Raw genomic sequence first — 26056 nt, forward strand, 5'->3', positions numbered from 1 at the left:
ACATTTGAATATGATTAGTTGTCTAAAAATCTGTCTTATATATTTAATCAATAGGTATATGTTGAGTACCAAGTGCATGCTAATGTGCCATATATTCACCACGATGTGTTAATACCTGCTCTTACTGAGTGATTAGAATTAAGAGCACATAGTTACATCACCTTATAGGTAAGGAGGAAGTACACGTCTGCAAGTGGTACCCAACCTGAGAAGTGCAGTGTGCCAGTGGGTAGGATAAGCATTTGAGAAGCTTCACAAGTTCCAGTGTGCTGTAGTTTTGTTAACTGTATATTTATCTACAATGAGACTTATTGACCTGTTTTCAACTGCATTTACTTAGCTTCCGTAATACATAAGATAGAGTGTGTGTGTGCAAGTGGATGTGACTCACACACAATCTTCTCCCTTTTTTTTTTTTTTTTTTTAAATGCTGATGATTTTAAGCATTTAAGTTTGGAAGAATTTTTTTATTTAATTTTTTACTGTGTCTTTATTTTTTAATTTTTTATTAATTACACATTTATTCATCCCCCCATAAGCCCCTCCCTTCTTCCTTCCCGACCCCACCGTGCCTCCCCATTCAGCATGCATGCCACTTGTTTTCATGAGAGTTAGTGCACGTAGTTTGTAAAATTTCAGTTTTGGAAACTTTACAGAGCTACACTTTGGTATAGAAATAATTTATTTGGGGGGGGGCCAAGATGGCGGCACCAGGAGAACACCTTGTCTGAGAAGCGGGACAACACACTCCGTGCATTGACCAGGAGCCTGAACTCTGGGCCCTAAAACAACAGCGATCGATCGTGTTTCCCAGGTGAGGGGAGCCTCCCACGGCGTGGGAATCGGTCGGGTCCACACTCGGCTGCCCAGCCAGAACCCGGAAGAGAACCCGGCTAATGCAGGCTTTGGGTCTCCAGGCTGGTGCCACAAGCCTGCTTGTTCCGATCAATTTCCCAGGCTGATTGGTGGGCACAAGGGTGCCTGAGACTGGGAGTCCCAGTCACAAAAAAACCCCACGGGGAAGGAAAGTTGCCAGACTGCTCACGGGTCACCCAGTCTTTCCCTGGAAGGTCTCTCCGAACACGGGTACCTGCCGCCATCACAATTAAGCTCCCGCACAGCGCACTGATTGCAGCTGTGCGCCCAGCTCAAAATCCCTACTCCCTATTCGGAGGAGGCAGGAGGTGTCCAGCAGAATCTGCCACAGACCACATTGTCTGTACCCCAAACAGAGATTGGGGCTGAGAAAACCCAATCCTTTTGGACACTCCCCCAAATGGCACCATCAACCTGCCACATCGGAGCAGAAGGATAAAGAGGCGCACAGCAGCTTCACAGTGCAGGAACTCCAGTGCTGCCGGCCGCTCTTAACAAACAAACTACAGCTCGGGATCTGGGACTGTGGGCATTCTACACGTCCTGAGATTATCCTGGGTCCAGCGCAATAAGGTCTAACAGCAAGTTCTATCACTGGCGCCCCCCCACCCCCGACAGAGAAACACCACCAGCTCAGGGCTCAGGATCCCACTGAGAAGCCCCAACCCCTACTGGCACTCCCCTGAGAGCACCTCCATAAGCTTGCCCTAGCAGAGGAGAAGGTCAGAGGGGAAGGACAGAGAAGCAGCCTGCCAAGGACACAGCACCCTCTCTACAGCTCACCTAGCGGCCGCTAGCAGAGAAACACAAGCTCTGGATCTGAGGACACTCAACCCTACCCGGTACTCTCTTGGGACCAGCAAACATAGATTCTACTGCTAGGCTGCTTCTGGCAGAGAGATCTGGGCCCGGGATCTGGGATTGAGTACACTCATCCTAACTCTTTCCCGCGCCACCCAGGGACCAGTCAACATAACCCAGAGGGAAAGGACAAAGAGGCACCACATAGGAAAGGTGGACAACGAGTCCTGCGGCCACAGTGTCACAGAGCTGACTGTTAGCCTTCCCGTGCAATTCCGCAGCAGGACCAAAACAGAGAGTAGTGAGCAAGGGGAACTCCTGTGCATTCCAACTGGTCCTGCAAGAAGTGATAGTGAGCCTTCTAGGGAGAGATTGCCCCAGACCCAGGGCCTCTCCACAGAAGCAACCAGACAAGTTTCCTGCCACGCACACTCCTAGTGTGGGCATCAGAGGGATTCTTGGGATAGTGACCCCAACAATGAAGCTTCTGCCTTACGGGTCCACCAGGGTAATCCAGGCAAACAATCCCTGGATCTCAGTCAGAACTGCGTAATAGTGGCTTGCAGGCCACTGCAATAGTCAGAGAATCTGCATGCACACTGCGCCCACTAAAAGCGCACACGAATAGCGCCAGCGTCACAATCTTTACTTAGGCAAAACTAAAAACACAGTGCACACTCCCAAAGCAGTGAACCTCTCTCATCTTCCTGAAAAAACAGTCCAGAAAACAGAAAGAGAGGATCATAGCCCAAACTACAACCTCAAGGAACAACCAGTGAGGATTATAAATAAGCAGATGGCTAGAGGCAGACGTAAGAACACTCCCAACAAAAATCAGGACATAATGACCTCACCAGCAACCCCACAAAACAATGGACACTTCAATTCACTAGATATACAAGAAAACGACCTCAAAACTATGTTTCTCCAACTATTAGAGGCCCATAGAGATGAAATGAACAAAGCCCTCAGAGAAATAACCAAAGAAATCGAGACTAACCAAGAGGAAACAAATCGTGCGCTCAGAGAAATGGCCACAAAAATTGAGGCAAACAGAGAAGAAATGCACAAAGCTCTCAAAGAAATGTCCACACAAATGAAGGCAAATAAAGAAGAAATAAACAAAGCTCTAGTAGAAATACAGGCAGTTATACCCAAAGAAGTAGAGGCACAATTAGTGATACATAGAGAGGAAATGGACAAAAAAAAAAAATAGAAGTTATCATTGAAAAGCAGGAGTCCACATTCAAACAGATGAAGGAAATGGTGCAAGACATGAAAACAGAATTAGAATCAATAAAGAAAACACAAATAGAGAAAAACCAGGAGCTGGAGAACATAGAGAAAAGATCAGGAACTACAAAGGTAAGCATCACCAACAGAATACAAGAGATGGAAGAAAGAATCTCAGGAGCCGAAGATACACTTGCGGAAATTGACACATCTCTCAAAGAAAAAATAAAATCAGAAAAGTTCCAAACACAAAACATCCAAGAAATCAAGGACACCATGAAAAGACAAAACCTAAGAATAATAGGAGTAGAAGAAAAAGAAGACATCAGGCTCAAAGGTCTGGAAAATATTTTCAAGAAAATTATAGAAGAAAACTTTCCCAACTTAAAGAAGGAGATGGCCATAAACATAAAAGAGGCCTACAGAATACCAAGTAGACTAGACCAGAAAAGAAATTCTTCACGTCACATCATAGTCAAAACACTGAACCTACAAAACAAAGAAAAAATTCTAAAAGCAGCAAGGGAAAAAGGCCAAGTAACATATGAAGGTAGACCTATCAGAATCACACCAGATTTCTCAACAGAAACTATGAAAGCCAGAAGGGCCTGAACAGAAATCATACAGTCCTTAAGGGATGACAGATTCCAACCGAGACTACTATACCCAGCAAAACTTTCAATCAACATAGACAGAGAATTCAAGATATTCCATGAGAAAACCAAATTTAAACAATATCTACACAGTAACCCAGCTCTACAGAAGCTACTAGAAGGGAAACTCCAAACCAAAGAAAACAACTACATCGAAGGAAACAGAGGAAATAGATAACTACACAACAAAAAAACCAAAAGAATACAAGCAATGAAACTCAGTGACACCACCAACACCACATCCAAAGTAAGTAACAATTGTTGGTCACTAGTTTCTATCAACATCAACGGACTCAACTCCCCAATTAAAAGACACAGACTAACAGAATGGTTGCGGAAACAGGATCCATCATTCTGTTGCATCCAAGAAACACACCTATGCAACAAAGATAAGCACTACCTCAGAGTAACGGGCTGGAAAAATGTCTTTCAAGAAAATGGTTCCAGAAAACAAGCGGGAGTAGCCATCCTAATATTTAATAAAATAGAATTTCAACCCAAGTTAATCAAAAAAGATAAGGATGGCCACTATATTCTCATCAAAGGAAAAATCCACCAAGAGGACATCACAATCTTGAATATCTTTGCCCCAAATACAAGAGCACCTACATTCACAAATGAAACAATATTAAAGGTTAAATCACACATTGATCCTAAAACCCTAATAGTGGGAGACTTCAACACTCCACTCTCTCCTAGGGACAGATCAACTAGACAGAAAACAAATAGGGAAATAAAAACACTTACAGAGACCCTAAATCAAATGGACCTAATAGACGTCTACAGATCTTTTCATCCAAACGCAAAAGAGTATACCTTCTTTTCAGCACCGCATGGAACCTTCTCCAAAATAGACCATATAGTTGGTCATAAAGCAAGCCTCAACAGATACAAAAAGATTGAAATAATTTCTTCTATTCTATCTGACCACCATGGACTTAAGCTGGACCTCAACAACAACAGAAATAACAAACAGCCTACACGCACATGGAAAGTGAACAATTTGTTACTCAACGACAGCTGGGTTAAGGAAGAAATAAAGAAAGAAATTAAAGACTTCCTAGAATTCAATGAAAATGAAGGCACAACATACCCAAATTTATGGGACACATGGAAAGCAGTGCTCAGGGGAAAATTTATAGCACTAAGTGCCTGCAAGAAGAAATCAGTAACATCACATACAAACAACTTAATGGCCCAACTGAAAACCCTAGAAAAAAAAGAAACAGATACACCCAAGAGGAGCAGAAGGCTGGAAATAATCAAACTCAGGGCTGAAATCAATCAATTAGAAACAAATAAAACTATTCAAAGAATCAATGAAACAAAAAGCTGGTTCTTTGAGAAAATCAACAAGATTGACAAACCCTTAGCCAAACTAACTAAAAAGCAGAGAGAATCTATCCAAATCAACAAAATCAGAGATGAAAAGGGTGACATAACTACAGACACAGAGGAAATTCAAACAATCATTAGGTCATACTAAAAAAGCCTATATGCCACAAAATTTGAAAACCTACATGAAATGGACAATTTTCTTGATAGATTCCATCTTCCAACATTAAGTCAAGATCAGGTAGAAAGACTGAATAGCCCTATATCCCCCAAGGAAATTGAAGCAGTCATTCACAGTCTCCCCTCCAAAAAAAGCCCTGGGCCAGATGGTTTCAGTGCGGAATTCTACCAGACCTTCAAAGAAGTGCTCACACCAATTCTCCTCAAACTATTCCACAAAATAGAAACAGAAGGTACATTACCAAACTCATTCTATGAAGCAACAGTCACCCTGATACCTAAACCACACAAAGACCCAACAAAAAAAGAGAACTTCAGACCTATCTCTCTTATGAACATTGATGCAAAAATACTCAATAAAATACTTGCAAACCGAATCCAAGAACACATCAAAGATATCATCCACCACGACCAAGTAGGCTTCATCCCAGGCATGCAAGGGTGGTTAAACATACGGAAATCCATCAATGTAATCCACCACATAAACAAACTGAAGGAGAAAAACCACATGATCATCTCCTTAGATGCTGAAAAAGCATTTGACAAAGTCCAACACCCATTCATGTTTAAAGTCTTGGAGAGATCAGGAATACAAGGCACATATCTAAACATAGTAAAGGCAATATACAGCAAGCCTATAGCCAACATCAAACTCAATGGAGAGAAACTTAGATCAATCCCACTGAAATCAGGGACAAGACAAGGCTGCCACTCTCTCCCTACCTCTTCAACATAGTACTTGAAGTCCTAGCCAGAGCAATAAGACAACTAAAGGAGATGAAGGGGATACAAATTGGAAAGGAAGAGGTCAAAGTGTCACTATTCGCAGATGATATGATAGTATATATGAGCGACCCCAAGAATTCAATCAGAGAACTCCTCCAGTTGATAAACACCTTCAGCAAAGTGGCAGGATACAAAACCAACTCAAAAAAATCAGAAGCCCTCCTGTATACCAAAGACAAAAGGGCCGAGAAAGAAATTAGGGAAACAACACCCTTCACAATAGCCACTAATAACATAAAGTACCTTGGGGTGACACTAACCAAGCAAGTGAAAGACCTGTTTGAGAAAAACTTCAAGTCTCTGAAGAAAGAAATTGAAGAAGATCTCAGAAGATGGAAAGATCTTCCGTGCTCATGGATTGGTAGGATTAACATTGTGAAAATGGCCATCCTGCCAAAAGCAATCTACAGATTCAATGCAATTCTCATCAAAATAACAACTAAATTCTTTACAGACCTTGAAAAAAAGATTCTCAGCTTCATATGGAGAAAGAAAAAACCCAGAATCTCCAAAACAATCCTGTTCAACAACAGATCATCTGGAGGTATCTCTATCCCCGATCTCAAGTTGTACTACAGTAATAAAAACTGCATGGTATTGGCATAAAAACAGAAAGGAGGATCAATAGAACCGCATAGAAGACCCAGAAATAAACCCACACACCTATGAATACTCGATTTTTGACAAAGAAGCCAAAACCATTCAATGGAAAAAAGACAGCATCTTCAACAAATGGTGCTGGTCCAACTGGATGTCCACATGCAGAAAAATGAAAATAGATCTATACTTATCACCCTGCACAAAACTAAAGTCCAAGTGGATCAAAGACCTCAACATAAAACCAGATACTCTAAATCTGTTAGAAGAAAAAGTGGGGAACAGCGTAGAACTCATTGGCACAGGAGACAACTTCCTGAACAGAACACCAACAGCACAGGCTCTAAGGCAACAATCAATAAATGGGACCTCATGAAACTTAAAATCTTCTGTAAAGCAAAGGACACTGTCATCAAAACAAAACGCCTGCCTACAGATTGGGAAAGAATCTTCATTAACCCTTTATCTGACAAAGGACTAATATCGAGTATATACAAAGAACTAAAGAAGCTGAAAAGCAGCAAACCAAGTAATCCAATTAAAAAATGGGGAAAAGAGCTAAACAGAGAATTCTCGACAGAGGAATATCGAATGGCAGAGAAACACTTAAAGAAATGCTCATCCTCATTAGCCATCAGGGAAATGCAAATCAAAACGACCCTGAGATATCACCTTACACCCATCAGAATGGCCAAGATGAAAAACTCAAGGGAGAACACATGCTGGATAGGATGTGGAGAAAGGGGAACCCTCCTCCACTGGTGGTCGGAATGTAAACTGGTACAACCACTCTGGAAATCTATCTGGCGCTTTCTAAGACAATTAGGAATAGTGCTTCCTCAAGACCCAGATATACCACTGCTAGGTATATACCCAAAATTTACTCAAGTACACAAAAGGGATATATGCTCAACCATGTTTATAGCAGCTTTATTTGTAATCGCCAGAACCTGGAAACAACCCAGATGTCCATCAACGAAGGAATGGGTACAGAAATTGTGGTATTTTTACACAAAGGAATACTACTCAGCAATCAAAAAGGAGGAAATCATGAAATTTTCAGGCAAATGGTGGGATCTAGAAAAGATCATCCTGAGTGAAATATCCCAGAAGGAGAAAGACAAACACGGTATATACTCACTTATATAGACCTATAAGATATGATAAACATAATGAAATCTATACACCTAAAAAAGATAATCAAGAGAGCGGACATGGGGTAAGATTATCAATCCTCGTTTTGAAAGACAGATGGGATGCGCATTAAATATTGACAGGAGTCTACTGAGCGCATTTGAAAGACTCTAACTAGCAGTGTTTTCAAAGCAAAGACTCATGACCAAACCTTTGGCAGAGTACAGGGAATCATAAGAAAGAAGGGGAGTTAGTCTGATGAGGAAAGGATAGGAGCTCCACAAAGACCAAATATATCTGGGCACAGGGTCTTTTCTGAGACTGACATGCAACCAAGGACCATGTATGAATGTAACCTAGAACCTCTGCTCAGATGTAGCCTGTGGTAGCTCAGTAACCAATTGGTTTCCCATAGTGAGGGGAACAAGGACTATTTCTAACAGGAACTCAATGACTGGCTCTTTGGCCTCCCCAGCCCCCAAGGGAGGAGCAGTCCTGTTAGGCCACAGAGGAGAGCTTTGCAGCCAGTCCTGAAGATACCTGATAAAATAGGATTAGATGAATGGGGAGGAGGTCCCCCCTATCAATGGACTTGGCAAGGGGCACGGTGGAGATGAGGGAGGGAGGTAGGGACTGGGAGGGAATGAGGGATCGGGACATGGCTGGGATACAGAGTTAATAAAATGTAACCTGTAAGAAAAAAAAGAAAAAGAAAACGTAAACATCACCTCTAGCATTGAAATTTGGAGCAAATATCAATGAAAGAATAGCTCAGCATGCAAAAGGCTTACAATAATAACAATGATGCAATTTGAAATATGCTAGTCATTGTGATGTATTTCCTTTTTAAAAAGGTTAGGTGGAAATAAGAATGTTTCCTATTGAAGAGATGAAGTCAGATTTTTAGATGAAAAATAAATATAAGCATATCAGTGGTCGGCTCTCTGATCACCTCTCCTTGGGTCGGGGAGGTGCAGCCCTTATATGCTATAGAGGAAGAGATAATGCAACCAGTCCTTATGAGACCTGATAGGCTAGTGTGAAACAGAAGGAGAAGAGGACTTCCCCTATCAGTGGACTAGGGGAGGGGCACAGTGGGAGAAGAGGGAGGGAGGGTGGGATTGGGAGGAGATGAAAGAGAGAGGGCCACAGCTGGGATACAAATTGAATAAATTGTAATAAATGATAGTAATACTAAAAATGGAAAAAAAATGACTGCAATTTTAAAAGATTGAGATAGCCATCTCATAAACTATTGTTTTATTCATCCATGACTGAGTTGGATTCACCTATTATAAACATGTATTTTTACTTATTTATTGTAGACTCAAGTAGTTGTTGACAGTATGGGATTCTTCCCCTTAAATGATCTAGCCATTAATAAATAGAACCACTTTGGAAATCTGCTTGATTGAGCACCTTATCTGTTAGTGGCAGGTCTCCAAAGTTCTCCAAATGCTCTGCATTTCACAAAGTACAACTATAATGTCATGGTGGGCCTAGCAAATGTCACCCAAGAGTAAACTTTAAAAAATATATATTTTAGCAATAATATAAAGCTAATATAACACTCAACTATTATTTGTAAAGACTATTATTTATATCAAATAATACAAGCCTCTTATAAAAATATATCAGTATATAATATATATGTAATACAGTGGTAAAAATGGAGATTCCTGAATATGAATGTTCACTAGCTGTGTGAATACTGGCAATCAACACCTGACTTAACTTCTCATACATTCCTTGTGATTTGCCTTAAGAATTGGGTAAGAAAATGTTTTAAATGCTCATACATATTCTATCACATGATGAGTGTTCAAGAATTTGGTGAACGTTGACATCTGAGTCTCTGAATTAAACTTGGTAATGCCATAGTAGTAAGTTCATTTTAAATGCCGTGAGGAATTAGAATCTAGAAAGGCAATACCAAAGATAAATCAAAATTATCCTGTCCTTTTGTTTGAATACACACATCATAAAAACTAAAATCTACATTCCCTTTTTTGGCTTCAATACTATCCATCTCCTCTGCACACCTATACTCACTGAATATTTATCATGTTAAATTAACTCAGGATATCAGAACAGTTTTTTTCATGGATGAGGAGACACACTTCAGCTGAGTCTGTCAGGTCGATGGTACGACAATTCACAGCTTTGGTAGTATGTAATTGGGTAACAGCATTATTCTCTTCCTTTTGAAATTTCTTTAACAGTAGGATTTTTTGGCAAATATACTTTTGAAATAATTGGTCATGTAATTATTCCTAGCAGGTTTCCTTTCCTAAGAATAAGAGAAGTACCTGCCACATGTCAATAGAAACAATGTCACTGTTCAGAAAATCACCCCTGATGTCATAGTGCCAGTCACATCAGGCTATTGAGCTCTGTGTGGAAATAGTTTGAACATCATTCTTTCTCATTTCTTTGTTTTTCTCTGCATGACCTCCCCTTTGCTACCCTTGTGCCTTAGATTTCGATTGCCCTGCTGTGTTATTCTTCAACTTTTTACATATTTATTGTTCCATAAACCTAGATGTTGAAAAAATAAGAAATAATTTATTTTACTAATTAATTAATTAATTAATTAATTCCAATGAACTCATATTCTAGAACAGTCTGTTCTAGAATTTCTGTTCTTTTAGACCTTCTTGATGCTACCATCCAGCGTTCCTTCCCACCGCTAAAATGTTATCTCATTGGAGCGTATCAGATAAGGATGTTTTCTACCTTGTAAACACAGCATGCCAAGCCGGCCTTCTTGTAGGACACTTACTGCAACAGTGTCAGAGCATGGGACTCTTGTCTTGGGCCACTATTGTCAGTGGCTTCGGGAACATACTCTGTAAATACCTACATAGAGAAAACAGATCTACTTTATTTATATTTGCTTTTTTATCCTTTCTGTCCTCAAATCCACATCTGGAACCTCAGGGCTTTCTTTCCAAATTGTATTTCCTACTTTATTGTTAGCATTTTCTGTACTTCTTACTTCATCGTTATGGTTCTAGGCATATTTTTCCTCTGAAATTCATATTTTTGTATCTACCTATTTGGTGTGAACAAGCATCTTGGAATTGAAAAGTTCACAGTGGATCTTAATCCCCACTCCAAACTCATCTTTTCTTCTTCGGCAAAGTGCTCATTCTGTTTCCATTTGCTTAATGACAAAGCCAATCTTTTCCTCTCATGTCTGAGACTCCATGGTAAATTTGTTCAAAGCATTTTCTAGACACCCGCTGTCTGCATTGTTTCTGCTCTGCTCCAGGTTTGGTTCACGTAGTTGCCCTACATCCTGGCAGAAGAATGTCCCAGGCTTTCTTTGCTTTTCATTTTTGCCATCTTCAGGTGCCTCTCAGCATCCAGCCAGAGTCTCCTGTCACTTTCCTACTCTGACACCACATTCACTTACAGTGCCATTTAAAGTCAAATCAGTGTCTCCAGTTTCTAAAATAAGTGATGTTATTTTTCCTGATATGCCACTTCATCCCATTTGCTACTCCTTCCACGTCTGAGTCCATACTGCTGTGCAGTCTAGTAGTTGAGGATGGTTCAGCTCATTTGGTTCTTCTCACAGGAATCTAAGTAACTGGGATTTGATCCCAAGAACTCGTTTAAAAACCTGTAAGTCCAGAGGTAGCTTGGCGGGACTCTTGTACTGGCCAGGAATTTAGATTGCTCCATGAGTGCCATGTTTAGTGAGAGACCCTCTTTAAAAAGAATAAAGTGGAGAAAGGCAGCAGATCTGGATATCTGTCACACACACAAGCCTGGACAAATGTTCACATGTGTGCTTTGTGACAAGACTTGCTGCAGACATGCAATCCACTAGTGTACTCACCCCAGACACGGAGCCACAACATGCCAAAGTACATATAGCACCAAAGTCCAACTTGAATCACAAGTTTTATCAGGGTTACTAACAGAATATGGAGGAGGGATTACTTAACAAGGACAAAGATAACTCAAAGACAACTCATCACCAAGCCCAGCCCAACGCTGGGGACAGCTCACAAACCTGGCAGCCTGGAGCACGCACACAACCTGCAGGCAGTTCAACAAGTTGGAAAGTCTCTTTTCCAAGTGACTCTGCGGTCTGAACCTCTCACAGGCAACTCAGCTGGCGTCTACTTCTTCAAGGCAGCTAGTCTGAAAGAGACTCTCCACTTTTATTGTTTACTCTGACAAGGAGGGCCTTAGTGAATCTGGTTAGTTTCAAGGACTTCCTGAAGCTATTTTGAGTTGTTCACCTTCTTACTGAAGGCATTTCACTTTAAGATGCAATATTTCATTCTCAGAAGGAATTGTTACACATCAATATACCTACATATAAAACATATGCACAAAAATCAACATATAGTCATATATTCTGAACAAACACAGTACCACATATACAAAAGAAGAAAAAAAAATAAAATTTGTTTATACATGCTGGTAGAAACTGCTATTCATGTGCCCTAAGGAATTACTTCAGTCCAAAATCAAAAAGCACAGTCACTCTCCAGGCTGTTCACATATTACTATGCTGATTCATTTCTCTCCTTCTCCGTTTGCTATATTTATATGGATGTAATTCTTGCTAGTTTAATTTTTGCATTCCTTACTCTAATTAAAGCACTGCAGCCTCCTGCTTAAATATCTCAAATCTATGTTGTTTAAAGTAATTACGAAGAAAATAAATCCTGACAGGACCCCAACATTTGCAGACAGTAATTTGGCCCTTTGGTGTTACAGTAGCGCTAATGTTTCCTCTAATGTTTTACTTCAGTTGTGTTTCCTAATCAGCTCAGGACCAAGGGAGCTGAGTAGACTTAAAAGCTAGGGAAAACTCCCTCAACCTAGCTCTGTCTTTTGACGTTTGCCCTGAATACTAAAAGATGCAATAGAAGAGCGCACCACTAGAGGGCACTGTGGGACCACTGTATGATGTGTTGCTTTCCATTTTAGGATTGCAACAAAGCCTTTCAAAACTCAAATACCAAGAAATATTTTGCTGATGTAGTTAATGGCATTGCTTCGTGTAGGGAAAAAAAAGAAAGAAAAACAACTTATGGGTTGAAATTAGAATAACAGTGGCGAAGATATTCACAGATATTTCACAGAAAATATGCACTATTGCCCATTAAAATATGATACTCAACTGCTATCATATATTTAAATGTTAATTAAAATCGCTCTAAGATATAATTTTTACCTATTATATATAGTAGCATAATAAATTTCTGGAAGAAGAACAAATTGATTTAATTCTCAAGGGAAATTTTTACTATAACCACATTAATAATTGCAATTGTATACACACACACACACACACACACACACACACATATATATATTTGCTCTTTGACTTACACTTATGGAAATTTTTCCTAGATGTATGCTCCATACAAAACTGTACTTGTCCAAAGTATAACTTGTAAAAATCAAAATCAGTTGTAGGGGAAGTAAAGGGTTTCTGGTATGCTCTTTATTTACTGATAAATGTTTTCAATAACATTTAGTAAAATAAAAGCCTCCAGGGGTAAAACATAAAAAGTTTTAAGAGGAGACTGAGGTAGGAATGCCTATGTGTGTGTGTGTTTATTTGTATTCCCACAAGAAAAGTTTCAAGTAAACCCAGATGATGTAGCATTGTTTGGGGTTGAGAGAAGGAAAATTCAAGGTTGTAGATGAGGGTGGGAGGAAAGTTTGCCCCTACATGCCATTCTGGGTCACTTAAAATTGTTTGAGATGGCAATTCGTTATCTAGACATGTTAACAGAGTTCATATTTTTTAACTATTACAAGAAGAAAACTTCTTTTAGCCATTGAAAAGGTGTTTTGAATTCTATTTTTAATTATTCAAACAAATGCTTTAGGTGGAGAAAAGTGTTCATCGGTGCCAGAAAGCAGCCTTTTTGGTAGAGCACTCGTCTCATGCGCAGAAAGCCTGGGTTCGGGCCGCAGCACCACATAAACCGAGAGTGTTGGCGCATGTCTGCACTACTAGCATTTGCGACATAGAGATAGGAGATCTCTAATGAGTAGCTGGAAGTGAACTGCTTCCTGAGGATACACACTTGTTAGTCATGGTATCTGCCTCCTCAAGGAGCACATTGCCTAACTGCTATATAGTGTCCTGGGTCCCCAGGAAGAGCCTCAGCTTTCCTTAAGGGCAAAGGATAGCTTAGCCTTCCTATCTGTAATAGTGAATACTGGTTGCTTGGCATGGCGGGAGACTGTTGAATCACTAAGAGACAGCCCTCTGGCCATGAAGGATGGATTAGGTTGTTTAAAGTGGAAAGACCATGGCTGGATACCCAGGAGGAGGCTGGCTGAGCAAAAATATGCAACATTCTTTGCAAGCTGCCTTAAACTCTTGCCATTAAACCCCTTCATCTGCAAGGACTTTGCACTCAAATGGTGAACCAGAACACTCTCTTTCTTGAACTGCTTTTGGTATATTTTTCCCAGCAATAAGACAAACAATAATACAGAAAATCGGTAACACAAGTGAGCCTGTTGCTCTTGTGAACCTGACCATATGCCTTCAGTCTTTGGAACTAATTTGAGGAAGGAATGTTCAGTGACTAGTGTTTTCCAGTAGAAACACAATCCATAATCCTGCTTAGCAGAGGGAACACATAGCAGAACAGAGTCAGATACCATGAAAGTCCAACTTGGCTTTGAACCAATGAGTTTTATTGGGGTTAGTAACAGGTATATGAGTGAGGGGCTACTTACTGGAGAAGAAATGACTCAAAGACAACTCCATCACTACCATCACCACCACCACCACCACCCCTGACACACACACACACACACACACACACACACACACACACACACACCATGACCATGACCACTGGTAACACTCACAAAAGGTCAGAAACATGAAGCACAAAACATTGCTTTCAAGCATCTCAGCAGGGTAAAGTGTCATTTCTAAGTAACTCAGTTGGTCTGAACCTCTTCCCAGAAGCTCTGTTGTTCTCAAAGTTTTCTTAGCAGCTCTGTTTTTCTGAGTGTGACTCCCATCAGTCTTTATTGCTTACTCTACAAAGGAGGTGACCTTATAAATTAGGTCAGTTTCAGAGACTTCCAGAAGCTATTTGATTTTTTTTATTTGTTTTTCTTCTTAATATTTTTATTTTTAAATAATTTTATACATTGACTTGTATCCCAGCTGTAGCCCCCTCCCTTTTCCCTCCCACTCCTCTCCTCCTTCTCTCATCTCCTCACTGGCCCCTTCCGAGTCACTGAGAGCTGGTGTCCTCCTCTCCTTCCTTTTGGCCTAGCTTATCAGATATCTTCAGGATGGTTGCAATGTCCTTATCTGTGGCCTAACAAGGCTGCTCCTCCCTCAGGGGGGAGGGGATACGTTTTATTTTTACTTTATTACAGTTATTCACTTGGTATCCCACCCTCCTTCCCTCTTCTCCCCCCTAATCCAAGGATAGGGAAGATCCTTCTATCTGACCTTAGCCTATCAGGTCTCATCAGGACTAGCTGATGCTGGATTAAGGAGTCTTCCTGTGGGACACAATGTTCTATCTCTGGCGAGACTGCTCCACCATAAGAAATCACAAAAGATTTTGGAACTTGGAGCTTACTGCAGAGGGCCTCTGAAAGACTCTACTTAGCAGTGTATCAAAAGCATATACTAAGACCCATAACCAAACCTTCAGCAGAGTGCAGGGAATCATATGAAAGAAGAAGGAATTAGTATGATTTGGATAGGATAGGAGCTCCACAAGGACCAAATATATCTGGGAACACGGGTCTTTTCTGAGACTGATACTCCACTAAGGACCACGTATGGATATAACCTAGAACCTCTGCTCGGAAGTAACCTGTGATAGCTCAGTAACCAAGTGGGTACCCTAGTAAGGGGAACAGGGACTATTTCTGACAGGAACTCAATGGCAGGCTTTTTGACCTCCCCACCCCCAAAGGGAGGAGCAGTTCTGCTAAGCCACAGAGGAGGACTTTGCAGCCAGTCCAGAAGATACCTGATAAAACAGGGTCAGATGAAAGGGGAGGAGGTCCTTCCTAATCAGTGGACTTGGAAAGGGGCAGGGAGGAGAAGAGGTAGGGAGGGTGAGATTAGGAGAGAATGGGGGAGCCGGATACAGCTAAGATACAGAGTTAATAAAATGTAACTAATAATAAATATTAAAAAAAGAAACACCTTATGATGTTGTTAGCTTAAAGAAATGTGAACAGTGGAGACCTGACCTAGGAATTATCAGAGGAGGGCAGAGATTTTATTGGGACCTGGGCCCGGAAACATTTGTACATGATATCAGTACAAAAGGCTTAGTGCACCCTGACCATGTCTTAAGAGTTTGAGTAGAGCTGGATTTGAATTAATTTTATTGATAGAAAAAGTCCCAAACATCACTGTGTTCAGGGCATGTTATGGTTGCTTCTTGCTGCTTTCATCCATATATACAGTGCTGTGTGCAAACGGAGAACAGAAAGATTTTTTTAATGTGGCTTTCCAAGAAATAGTGGGTTTGTAAAATATACAGTTTAGGATAAGGAGAATACAGACTTTAAAACATCTGTATTTGTTGAGTAGTTTAGTGTCTATTAAAGAGAAGCCTTGTGATTTTCAAGACCTCACCCACCCATTTCTCCTTCTTGTGAAAACACAAAGTAATTGTGATTGAACATGTTCCTTGACCCTCAAAATCAACTGTCTTGGAAAGAGTTTTCTAAAGTAATCACAAGGAAGTTGATGTTTTGTCCAGAGAGGTGAAGCCAGACAGTGAATGGCAGCATTTGGAGTACATTCAAAGAAGCCAGTGAATAAAGCAGTGACAATGATTGCTCAGTTGCAATAGAGACTTCATGATGTTGAGAAAATAGAGTCAGGTTGTCCCAGGACATAAGCCAAATTGCCAAAAGCAGCTCAGCTAGAAGGCTACTTAAGTCCTTGTATCCCACATGGTTCTACCAGGAATTCCAGATGAGTGGCATGGAGTTGCAGAATTTGGTATTTGCCTGCTGAGTATGGATGTGGCTTTGATCCAGTTTTTCTTTGCTCTACCCATCCCTCTATTCTGGATAGAGAATGCTTAATCTGCACCATTATGTTATGGAGTTGTGTAACTTTTTGATTTGTATAGTTAAGGAATTTCCTTGAACATCAGATGAGCCTTGGGGTTATACCTTTAAATAGTATTGGGTCTGTTAAAGACTATGGGGACTTCTGGCACTGGACTGAACAGATTTTGTGCTATGATATGGCTATGGGTCTATGAGCCCAGATAAACCTTCCTTTCTTAACTTGGATTTGTCAGGTATTTTGTCACAAGAATGAGACAAGCAACTAATACATTATTGCTTCATTGCTATAAAGTATGAGCTTTCTAGGAAAGTGTATTAGAGATGACAGGAGATGAATCATTCTTAGCAGAGGGAAAACGCATAGAAATGCAGGTTTGAAAATGCATGGTTTATTGAAGATGTTATAGAGTTAGGCATTTTAAAGCTTCCCGAATCTGCCAATTTGAAGAGGCAACTTTGCCATTGGTACTTGTGGAGCAAAACTGTTAGTAGTATGCACTTCAAGATGCTCTGCTGTTTAACCTAAGAAAGTTCTGAAGATTGTGTATCAACTTTACAGGTGATATATTAGAGAAATATGTGATTTGGGTCATTTGTTAGATCACACTTTTGCATCATAAAGGAAATGTAGATCTGGTTTTGATTCCTTTCTTCTTCATCATGCATAGAAATAACTGTTGTCTCTCTCATTTTACCTTGTATATTTCTGATGTTCTTTCCTATCTCAGAAACTAGTGCATAGGAACCATATGAGCAACTTCCCAACTTCCCTGGCACTTGGGCTTTCAGGGTGTTTGTTTCATAGGAAACATGACGGAAGAGTGAAGACTGTGTTTTATGCTCAGGCTCCCATCTACTTTGTTATCTTGTGCTACCTGGGATTCTATATGAAGGACCACTGCTCCACTTCAGAAAGTCCCTGTAGACATTATACAGTATAATCAAATAACAGTAACTCCTTCCCTGCCAATGCACGCAGCCTTGGCCCTTTATCACTTGCTGGCCTATTTGGCAGTAAAGAACATTTTGGTAAGTGTGTCATGCAGGAGTGCATTTAACTTGTAGGAAGGTAAAGAATGTCAAGAATACCTGCAAGGTGCAAAAAGTCTCTAAGACTCAGTCTGAGTCAAATGCATAAGCTGACAAAGATTAAACACAAAACAAAACAAACAAAAACACTCTGTACAACCAGATGTGTTGCTGCATTGTCTGATGTGTTTTCAAAGTGCCTCACGGTAATGGCACGAGTATTTACTGCATTGTAGGGCACGTGGAGCTAATAGTGGTGAGTGAAAGATCATGCGTGACCTATATCACTGACTCAGGCAGCCCAGTCGAAAGGGTTTGCCAAGCCTGTAACTTGCTGTGTGTTCATCGCAAGTTTCACAGCAGTGGCATCCTGGCACATTTGATGAGACCGCGGTCTCTTCAGTATCTCTAATAATGAAGTAGATGAGGGAGGACAGATGCAATGCTGTAGGAATTGCATTAGTATATCCTAAGTACTCTTAATACGCCCTTCCACAGAAAAATGTAAACAGCATTTTTTAAAATCTCCCTCTTTTGAGGTTTGAAAATGTATTTAGATTTATAGTCTTTAAAGAAAATGCATATAAAAATGGTTTCTTGAATTAGCATATCAATTACTTAAACCAAATGGATATGAATGATTGTACTGAAGTAATAACCTTTTGCAAAAGCTGTTTTATAGGATATAAAATATAGATGGTCTCCTGACTGACACAGGTACAGTATTAACCACTGAAGTGTAAATTAGAGAGGTCAAGAGTTTACTGTTGCCTTTGTTTTGAACATTCTGACAAATGGACATCTCATATTACAGGGAAAAATATGATAAGTATTTTATTATATTTGAAAGAAAATACAAAGGTAACTGATAGTATATTTCGTTCCAGCTTGAAATAAAAGGCAAGCAGTTCCTGGCCTGTGAAACCCCAGTGACGGTGCCTGACTGTCATTATGCTGGCCCCAGTGTTGAGGGACATGAAGGACTTTGGCTCCAGGTGAGTTGAGTGTGTCCAACATGGCCACTTCTCCATGATTCAGTGTTGCTTTTCTCCCATCTTTATCCTACCAAATTCATACTGAGATTTCACAAGCACTTTTCAAATACTAAAATCTATTTTTTTAACTTTCATTTTTTATTATTTTTAAAATCTATTCATTGTAGCCCACTCCCTCAACTCCTCCCAATCCCAACTCCTCATCCCCTACTCCACTGAAAGTAGGAGTTCTTCTCCCCTGCCACCTGGCCTAGTTTACCAGAACTGCCTGCATCCTCTTCCTCTGTGATCCTGAAAGGCCACATCTCTAAGGGCAAGTGATCAAAGAGCAGGCCTCTCAGTTCACGACAGAGGCAGCCTCTGCTACCCTTACACAGAAACTCACATGAGGACTGAACTGCTGTGGGCTACATGTCAGCAGGGGAGCTAGATCTTCTCCATGCATGGTCCTTGGTTGGTGAATCAGTCTCTGTAGGAAGCCCTGGGCTCAGAATCTTTAGCATTGTTGGTCTCCTTGTGAGGCTCTTGTCCTCTTTGTAGCCTTCTGTACCCCTCTTCTTCCATAAGACTCCCTGTGGTCAGCCCAAAGTTTAGCTGTAAGTATTAGCATCTGCTTAGATTCCCTATTGGGTGGAGCCTTTCAAAGGACCCTCTATAGTAGGCTCCTATTTTGTTCATTTTGTTCCCTCTCTTCTACCACTTCTGTTATTTATCCAGTTTGCCATTCTGAATAAGATGTAAGTATCCTCCCTAGGGGCAGAATCTGGAAACAACCTAGATGTCCCTCAATGGAGCACTGGATACAGAAAAAAATGTGGCACATTTACACAATGGGATACTACTGAGCTAGTAAAAAACAAGGAAATCATGAAATCTGTAAGCAAATAGTAGGAACTAGAAAAGACATCTTCAGTGAGGTAACCCAGAAACAGAAAGACATGTACTGTATATACTCACTTATAAGTGGATATTAGCCATGCAGTATATTTCTTTTTAAAAATAATTATCCTTTTGAAATTCCATGTCTCTAAAATCAATGCATGTTCCCCCTCATAAGTTTAAATAACAGGATTTGTAGCAATGCATAGATTTAATTTTAAAACAAGGTCAAAATACTTGCGCTACAGGGAAAATTTGTGATTACATGCCTGCAGAGGTGAAGAGTAGGGGTGGTAGTTCTAACAATGTTCCCCAGTACCAAACCAGCCTTTCCAATACACAGATGGCAAAAGGCTGAAATACCACAGAGACAACAAATTTTATCACTCAAAGAATAGACAATTCAAACAAGCTAATTGCTCAATGACTCAAAAGACTCCTTTATCTTTGATTTTAAAATAACAAATGTTCTAAACTGACAGATTTAATCATGTTGTCCTTACTTAAAAATGTATGACTGAGGATGTTGAGCATTTCTTTGTTTCTCTGCCATTCTATAATCCTCTATAGAGAGTTCTCTGTTTAACGCCATGACCCATTTTTTAATTGTATTACTTGATTTGTTGCATTTTAACTTCTTGAATTCTTCATATATACTGGATATTAGCCTTCTGTCAGATGTAGGGTTGGTGAACATCCTTTCCCAGTCTGTAGGCTGTCGCTTTGTTCTGATTACAGTGTCTTTTGCTTTACAGAACCTTTTCAGTTTCATGAGATCCCATTTATTCATTGTTGCTCTTAGAGCCTGTGCTGTTGGTGTTTTGTTCCGGAAGTTGTTTCCTGTGTCAATGAGATCTAGGCTGTTCCCCACTTTTTTTCTAACTGATTTAGAGTATCTGGTTTTATGTTGAGGTCTTTGATTCACTTGGACCTTAGCCATCAGGGAGTTGCAAATCAAAACGACCCTGAGATTTCAACTTACAGCCATCAGAATGGCTAAGATCAAAAACTCAAGTGAATTGCTGGAGAGGATGTGGAGAAACGGGAACCCTCCTACATTGCTGGTGGAAATGCAAACTTGTACAACAATTTTGGAAATCAATCTGGTGCTTTCTTAGACAATTAGAAAGAGCGTTTCCTCAAGATCCAGCCATACCACTCCTAGGCATATATCCAAAAGATGCTCAAGTACACAACAAGGACATTTGCTCAACCATGTTTGTAGCAGCTTTATTTGTAATAGCCAGAACCTGGAAACAACCCAGATATCCCTCAGTTGAGGAATGGATACAGAAATTTTGGTATTTTTACACAATGGAATACTACTCAGCAATTAAAAACAAGGAAATCGTGATTTTGTAGGCAAATGGTGGGACCTAGAATAGATCATCCTGAGTGAGGTATCCCCAAAGCAGAAAGACACACATGGTATATATTCACTTCTATAGACCTATAAGATAGGATAAATACACTGAAATCTATACACCTAAAGAGGATAAACAAGAAAGAAGACCTTGGGTAAGATGACACTTAGAAAGACAAATGGGATGGACATTGGATGTAGGAGAAAACAAGTAACAGGACAGGACTCTACAGCACAGGGCCTCTGACTCTACGTAGCAGTGTATCAAAGCAGATATTAAGACTCATCACCAAACCTTGGGAAGAGTGCTGGGAATCATATGAAAGAAGGGGGAGTTAGTAAGACCTGGAGAGTACAGGAGCACCACAAGGACCAAATATATCAGGGCACAGGGGTCTTTCATGAGACTGTTTCTCCAACCAAGGACCATGTATGGATATAACCTAGAACCCCTGCTCGGATATAACCCATGGTAGCTCAGAGTCCAAATGTGTTCTCTAATAAGGGGAACTGGGACTATTCCTGACATGAACTCAATGGTGAGCTCTTCGACACAGCCCCCCCCCCCCAGCCCAAGGGAGGAGCAGCCTTACTAGGCCACAGAAGAAGATATTGCAGCCAGGCCTGAAAGGGCAGGGAGAAGATGAGGGAGGGAGGGAGGGATTGTGAGGGAAGGAGGTAGGGGGCTACGGCTGGGATACAAAGTAAATAACCTGTGATTAATATAAAATATAAATAAATTTTAAAAAATATCTGACAGTAGAAAAGCATCAGAATGAACCTTCCATAAGACAGAGTCACAAACTGTTGAGGTAGGAAATAGATTAATAATAACAACTTAATTAAAAATATATACTTTGCTAACTCTATGTAGAAGTCTTCAAAATTTTTGTATTTTATGTGTAATTCTCATTGACTCTCTGCTTTATCCAGATTCAAGGATGAAGGAAAAAAGAGAGAGAGAGAGAAAAAAAACCAATCAAGTATACTAGGGACAGGGCTCTGAAGAGATACAAAGTAAACAATAAACATTTGGTCTTTTTATCAAGTTTCTTAACATTGCTCCCTGTTGACACAGGGATTCTATATGTAGTGACTTAATGTTAGGCAATAACTGGGAATGTCTAAAAGGATGTAAAAACGGGATGCTTCTTACAGTCTGTTTCAATGGCATTGAAAATTACGAACATCTCAAGTATGTTCGTATATGACTTATAAAAAGGTATTTTTCAATGGTAAATCTATATAACTATTAAAAAACACAATGAGAAGAATCAGTCATAGTTATAAATGGTAAAAAAGGACTTTAATATTTATATATAAAATATAAAATTTTAAACAGAGTTTCTAAGGAGTCACTGTGATAAATATACTTTTACCTGTCTGGGATTTTAATGGCAAGTATATAATATATATTTAGTGCCATATATAATATATAATCTACATGGTATATATTGATTAACTTTCTGTATTCTAATCTATATTTTCTATAATAAAAGGGCTTCTTTATTTGGAAAATTGTGTCTGAAACTTTTTCATAAGAAAAAATTAAGACTTAGGAAGGAAATTTGATGAAAAGAGTAACTTTATTTTCCAGAGACACTAAAAATATTTCCAAGGGTTAAAGTAAAATTACTTATTGTAGACAAAATCAAGATACACCCAAGTTTTACTTTCCAATAAATAAAAGTAATCACTAATAAGAAAAAGTAATCACTAATTTCTAGTGATGAGAAGAGTTGCTGTCTAATTTTTATATAAATTATTCAAATAATAACCAGAATATGAATAATATCTACATTATTCTCACATACATTGTACATTTTGTGAAAACTTATAGAAAAATAATACCTGTGAATATTAATATAGCTTATATTAATAAAAGCTTAGAGTATTTCACTGTATATGTTAAATATTTTTCACCAGATTAAACATATTAAAGATTTATCACTTAGGTATCAAAATGCTATTAATTTAAACACATTAGTAACAAATTCAGACTCAACAATAATGTTTAATTTTAACCAGATTTGAGTTTTCTACTTTACTTTTTCTGTGTCTTTCATCTCCTTGGCTATATGCTGTACAAAGACTGAATCTGTCCTGCCTGAAAGCTGTCTTACAAGTCTATCCCTTTGTGTCTCTGAGTGTGTCTTGTGTCTTTTAAGTGTGTCTTTTCCTAACAAAGGTCTTTGCTCTGTATTTATTGAACAGCTCAGAAGATATTGCATGGTAAAGAAATAAGAAGTGCTTTACAGAAGTCTTTAACAGTTTCACAAGGGATTAAGCTAATGACTCCAACTGACCCAGATAGCACAGTTCTCAAACTTCCTTGATTATCACACAATATCTGCAAGTTGCATTCAACATTTGGGTTGGGAATTCATTTTGTAAGGTTTCTTTCTTCCTATCTTTGCTGCTTTCAGCAAATTATTACTAAAGCACACATGTATTATTATTGGGAGCCTGGAATAGAGCATAGATTAAAATTGTAACTATGGTTTATCTTAAGTGTTAAGAGTCAATTACATGGGAAATTGAATGCAATTAGGATGGGTTTTTACATTGTTTTCTTAAAGGCAGGTTAAACAAAGGCTGAGTATACATACAGTAATACCTACAGTCTTAAGTTTTAAGTTACCTTAAGGTGTATTATTAACTTTGTCTGTGAGGTCCTACAAAAGTTTCATTCTCTTAGAATATAAAGGGTATTTTCATATTTCATCGTCATATTTCAACATATATTTATATAATATAAATACTGCTGTTAGTAAAAAAAAATCATTGTATAAATAATCATAGTATTGAGTATGCTGCTTATCAAATGCCTGTAATTTCCTTCTGTTTTGTGGCATATTTCTCTTTATTAAATCTAATTTTGTTTTCATGTCTTGCATCATTTCCTTCATCTGTTTGAATGTGGATTCCTGTCTTTTCATGATGGCCTCTATTTTTTTGTTTGTTTCCTCTCTATATGCCACTACTTTTGTCTCTATTTGTTTGGTTGTATTTTGCCAGTATTTTTTTTGAGATCTTTGTTCATTTCCTCTTTATGTGCCTGTAATATATGGATAAGCCTAGAATTGAGATCATTTTCCTGTGTTTCGATGAATTAGCATGTCCATTGATTTTTGGGGTTGCTGGAAGCCATGATGTTCTGATTTGTGTTGGATGTGTTCTTCTTTTTAACTATTTTTATATCTATTAATTAGAGTTTATGCACTTTGTATCCCCCTGTACCTCTGTCCCACCTCCCCTCCCAATCCCATCCTCTGTCTTCCTCACCTGTGTCCCTCTCCCAGTCCACTGAAAAGGGAGGTCCTCCTCCCCTTCCCTCTGATCCTAGTCTATCAGGTCTCATCAGGAGTGGCTGCATTGTTTTCTTCTGTGGCCTGGTAAGGCTGCTCTCCCATCAGGGAGAGGTGATCATGGGGCAGGCCAATCAGTTTATGTCAGAGACAGTCCCTGTCCCCATTACTATGGAGCTTACTGAACTGCCATAGGCTACCTCTGTTCAGGGGTTCCAGGCCATCTCCATGAGTGGTCCTTGGCTGGAGTATCAGTTTCAGAAAAGACCCCTGTGCTGAGACTTTTAGGATCTGTTGCTCTCCTTGTGGAGCTACTGTCCTTTCTAGGTCTTTCTATCTCCCACTTCTTTCAAAAGATTCCCTGTACTCTGCCTAAAGTTTGGCTATGAGTCTCAGCATCTGCCTTGACATCTTGCTTGATAGAGCCTTTCAGAGGCTCTCTGTGGTAGGCTCCTCTGTCCTGTTCCTTATTTTCTCCCTCCTTCAATGTCCATCCTCTTTGCCCTTCTGAATGGGGATTGAGCATTTTAGCTAGTCTCCTCCTTCCTGATTAGCTTCCTTAGGTGTACAGATTTTAGTATGGTTATCCTATATTATATGTCTTGTATCCACTTATGAGTGATTATATACCCTGTGTGTCTTTCTGTTTCTGGGATACCTCACTCAGTATGATCTTTATTGGATATGTTCTTATGCAGACCTCTAGCCATCTGCTTATCCACAACTTTTGCTGATCATTCCTAGAGTCTGTACTTCAGACTGGGTCCATTTTTCTCTGGTATCTGGAGTATTCTTCAGGAAGATGAGAGAGGTCCACTGATTTGAGAGTGGATGTTGTTTCAGCAGTAGCTAAGGGAGGAATGTCATAGGCGCAGGTGCATAAGTGCAGACAAGCAAGTGTAGGCATGTGCGTGGAAGTGTGCCTTGAAGGACATGGAGCTAGAGCATGTAGATGCCTGGGGTGTAAGGCTTAATCACAGGAGGGGATACAGGTGCTGGTGCTGTTCATCGGTGCAGTGCACATGCACAGGTGCCCTGAACACCTCAGTGGCCCACAGGCCTGTCATACTGTCTTCCTTGATCTGTCCGGGCTCCAGGAAGTGTTTGCCTGGACTCCAGGGGTGGACCACAGAACAGGGGTTTCGAAGTTGAGAACGCTCTCCCAAGGATATTTAAGTTGCTTACAGTGGGTATTATGTGGGAAGTACCCGATGTCTGGCTGATAGAATAGAGAGACTTTAGATCTGGGGCTCTGCATGCCCTCACTTGAAGGCACACTTACTTGCTTGCAGGCCTAATTGGAAACCACAGGGGTTCCCTGTGTATTCTACTCTCAGATATGGGTCTGCAGGGGCAAATGAGAGTGTAAGAGATCCATCAGCTCAACAAACAGTGTCCACTGTTTGTCCACTGGGCAGAAAGACACTTATTTGGGTAACCGCTTTTGTTGTCTCAGTCAGGGAGCATGGAAGCTCAGGTTAGGGCTGGTTACCACCCTGCTGCCTCTGCTGCACTCCTGGGAGGCCCATTCAGAGGCCTGCTGGGATGTCTGCACAACTGCCCATAGCCACAGACCTGGGAGGCAGGTATAGTAGTCCCCTGGGAGGCCCAGGAAAGCCTGTACAGCAGCCCCACAGACCAGAGAAGCCAGTACAGTGCTTCCGATGGGAAACTTGGAGGCCTGCCTCAGTTATGTAGTCGGGAGGTCCATGCTTGGAGCAGAGGGCACTGGGGGGCAGCCTCTGCCAAGGAGGGAGGCTTGTTAATGGGAAATGCAAGGGGAGTTGAATATTCGCCCCTCTCAGTCTCTGGAGTCATCCGCAGGTG

General features: G+C 40.1%; 1 protein-coding gene across 5 annotated transcripts in view; it reads left to right on the top strand.

Annotated features, from left to right (window-relative positions):
- Ptprd (protein tyrosine phosphatase receptor type D) overlaps positions 1-26056 on the top strand; it is a gene marked incomplete in the record, with an annotated part of 2622804 nt that overhangs the window by 721973 nt on the left and 1874775 nt on the right. For all 5 annotated transcript variants that reach the window (XM_055629942.1, XM_055629950.1, XM_055629948.1 and 2 more), the window contains 1 exon segment: positions 18572-18679.

Source organism: Psammomys obesus, unplaced genomic scaffold (genome assembly GCF_907164565.1).
Source record: "Psammomys obesus unplaced genomic scaffold, mPsaObe1.curated_primary_1811, whole genome shotgun sequence".
NCBI classification, from domain to species: domain Eukaryota; kingdom Metazoa; phylum Chordata; class Mammalia; order Rodentia; family Muridae; genus Psammomys; species Psammomys obesus.